Source organism: Myotis yumanensis, unplaced genomic scaffold (assembly GCF_028538775.1).
Source record: "Myotis yumanensis isolate MYYU_CA2020_CCGP unplaced genomic scaffold, mMyoYum1.0.hap1 SCAF_7, whole genome shotgun sequence".
Lineage (NCBI taxonomy): Eukaryota > Metazoa > Chordata > Mammalia > Chiroptera > Vespertilionidae > Myotis > Myotis yumanensis.
Window position 1 is genome coordinate 61,783,223 of NW_027223758.1, and position 3,308 is coordinate 61,786,530.

At 45.6% G+C, this 3,308-nt stretch overlaps 1 pseudogene; it reads left to right on the plus strand.

Moving 5' to 3' along the window:
- Positions 1–708: 708 nt before the first annotated feature.
- On the plus strand, positions 709–1,061 carry LOC139014615 (large ribosomal subunit protein eL42-like; annotated as a pseudogene).
- The last annotated feature ends 2,247 nt before the right edge of the window (positions 1,062–3,308 follow it).

Consider the following 3,308-nt stretch of genomic DNA (forward strand, 5'->3'; position numbering starts at 1 on the left):
TAAAAGGAATAATGCAAGGAAGAAAAACAAGAATGCTCCAGGGTATGCCGTTTCTGAGATGGAGGGAGGGGTGGGGGCAGGCGGTGCCCAGAGCACAGGTGGGGAGTGGACCTGTACTTGGAGGAAGGTTGGATTCACTCTGGAGAAAGATCAGAATGAAGTTTAAAGGAGGTTTGCAGAGATGGCAGCAGACAGACAAGGGCATATCCATCTGGTGGCTTCTATTCTCTCCATGAAGTGGGATGCTTAGTCATCTGCCAAGATGGCAGAGGAGTGGGCATCTGAGACCGAGGAGAGGTAATGTTTGAAATGATCATCTGGCAAGTGAGGTGACCAAAGAGATATATAAGAGCAGAGGCAGCTCTGTGATCCCACGAAGCCTGGTGATCCCAGTGTGTGGTGGGGCCAAGGGGCTCTGGTGTATAACACTTTCAGAGCAGAGGAAATATATATGATATTTTAATTTTATAATTAATATTTTTATTTTCTAGTATTTTATATACTAGAGGCCTGATGCACGAAATTCGTATGAGAGTAGGCCTTCCTTCCCCTGGTTGCCGGCACCGGCTTCCTTCTGGTACCTGGGACCCAGGCTTCCCCACAGAAACTGATATAGTAAATGCATGTTGTTTTAAACCACTAATTGGTTACACATCCTAAAAAATAAATAGAAGGAACCTCCTATATACTTCCGTTTTCGGCCTATCATCTTCCTTTCCCTGCTGATAGCTCTCACAGACATGGTGAACGTTCCTAAAACCCGCCGAACTTTCTGTAAGAAGTGTGGCAAGCATCAACCCCACAAAGTAACACAGTACAGGAAGGGCCAGGATTCTCTGTGTGCACAGGGAAAGCGGCGTTGTGACAGGAAGCGAAGTGGCTATGGTGGGCAGACTAACCCGATTTTCTGAAAAAAAGCTAAAACTACAAAGAAGATTGTGCTGAGGCTTGAATGCGTTGAGCCTAATTGCAGATCTAAGAGAATGCTGGCTATTAAGAGATGCAAGCATTTTGAATTGGGAAGAGATAAGAAGAGAAAGGGTCAAGTGATCCAGTTCTAAGCTTCATATTTTGTTTGATTACATGACAATAAAATCATGGTATGTTCACTTCTAAATAAATAAACAAACAAACTATGTAAACATAAGGATAATAGCATTTGCTTTGCCAGGTTGATGTGAGGATAACACAGAGAAATGAGAGTGGCCACCACAATTCCAGGCACGAGTGGACACTCGCTCTTACTAGGGAATCTTACAGCCCTAGTAAGAGGTGACTCACTCCAAATCAGGAACAGGAAAGCAAGAGAGTAATATTTCACCTGGATTTTGAATAATTAGCAGGATGTTGCTTTGTGGGGAATGAAAGGAAAATGAACTCAAAGCAAAGGTAAAGAGTCAAAAAAGTGAATGATGTGGGCAGGGATCCCAAGTAAGATCATGTAGATTTCAGTGGGAAATGCAATGAGAAACCTAACAATGTAGTTTGGGATAGGTTGTAGAGTCCTTTGATCATTCAGCTAAGAAAATTTTAATATTTTAAATTAATCACATGCACATTTTCCCCCAAAATTAAATTTGAAACTAGGGCATTTAATCAGATTTAAATTCCAACTTAGCAATTGTAGAGTACATTATAAAAACTTAAACCTTATGCTTTTTACTCAGATAAAATTGATGTTTAAATGATAGCAAAAAATCAAAAGAAAAACTTTCGTGCATATCCCTCTGTCCACTGTGAGACTGTTGTGTGTGTGTGTGTGTGTGTGTGTGTCTGTGTGTATCTGTGTGTCTGTGTATCTGTGTGTACGCGCACGCGCATGCTATGGGGAGCATCTCTCACACCTCCAGCTGCCCAGAGTGTGACTGAGTGAGGGACCCAGATGCTCATCTGTGAAATCCACTGCTGAGTTTGCACCCAGGCCTTAGTTTTCCAGACCTGCTGTCTGCCCATAACTGACAGACTGAGCCCAGCGGGACCCGAAGTGAATCTAATGGGCAATTCTAGCTCAGGATTTGGCACCAGCCTTGCTGAATTCCCCTGAGAACTTCAAAATAGTCTGGAAGCTTCCATCCACCTCCCTCCGTCCTCCCTCCACTTGTGCTCACACCTGTATTGCAGTCTGGTGGCTCTTTCTCTCACAGCTCCCTCCCCATTACCATTCACAGGCCTTTCCCCTAATAAGTTTCTTGCGCAATTAACCCTGTAATGGCATCTGCTTCTTGCAGGACCCAGAATAATGCAAGCAGGGACAGGAACGGTTTGAGAAAACAGGCAGTAAGATGGGGATGTGGGACTAGCCCAACCGTCTACCGGCAGGTGAGGAACTTGGTCGACAGTCCAAGAGAGTCCCTGGTGTAATGTAGTAGCTCAGTTGCTAAAAATTTCACCAGTAGCGACCTGGACAATGTTCTGGTGGATGGGAAATGCTGTGGTATGATGCAGGCATTTTAAAAACACAGGTCAAAAATGCCTACAAAAATGGTAGTGTGGGCTGGATGCTGCTAAGATGATTTGATGCCCAGAAGACTAACGAGCCTGTTAACATAGGGTCTCTGTGATAGTTCACAAAGGGGCCTTTATCTCTGACAGAGAAAGGATAGACACAGCCCAGACGCAGACTGAAGACCGCATTGTTAGAGCCCAGGAGCTCCAGAGAGCTTTCAAGGCTCAGCCACGGCAGGTCTGCCCTGCACAGGCCGGGGCCCAGGTGGGGAAAACCTGGGATCTCGAAATGTGGGACAGCGACATCTAGGTGGAAAGCCCTGAGGAGGGTGGTTCTACAGTGCCCTCTGCACACTCTAGGCCCAAAAGGGGGCTACCCTCCCTGGTGAGGTCTAGTACTCACGTTGAGCCAGCAGGTGCTGCAGAGGCCCCTCCTCTGTAAGGCAACTGGTGCCCTGAGGAGCTGCCCCCGCCCCCCACCCCCACTTCTCCTGGTTCTAGGGATGTGTATTTGCAAAGGCTTTCAGTTTGGAAAAGATTCAGAGCTATGAGGTCTTAAACTTTGCCCAATCTCATCCTATTCCTTGCCTTTCGGGACACACCTTAAAATCATTCAGTCGAGGCTGTCACACCCTCCAAATACCCTTTCTAACTTCTTTGTTTTGAGACAACTACCAAGAGTGACAATGCAGTGCTGTGCTGGCCAGCTGCAGGTCTAACACACTTAGCTTTGCTTGGCCAACGAGTGTTTCCGGTGGTCTCTTTGGCAAGTCACCTGTCAACACAAAATAGATATGCGAATAGTAATATAGGATACATTTAACACATTAGACATTTCTTACTATGACACTGACATGTTTTTT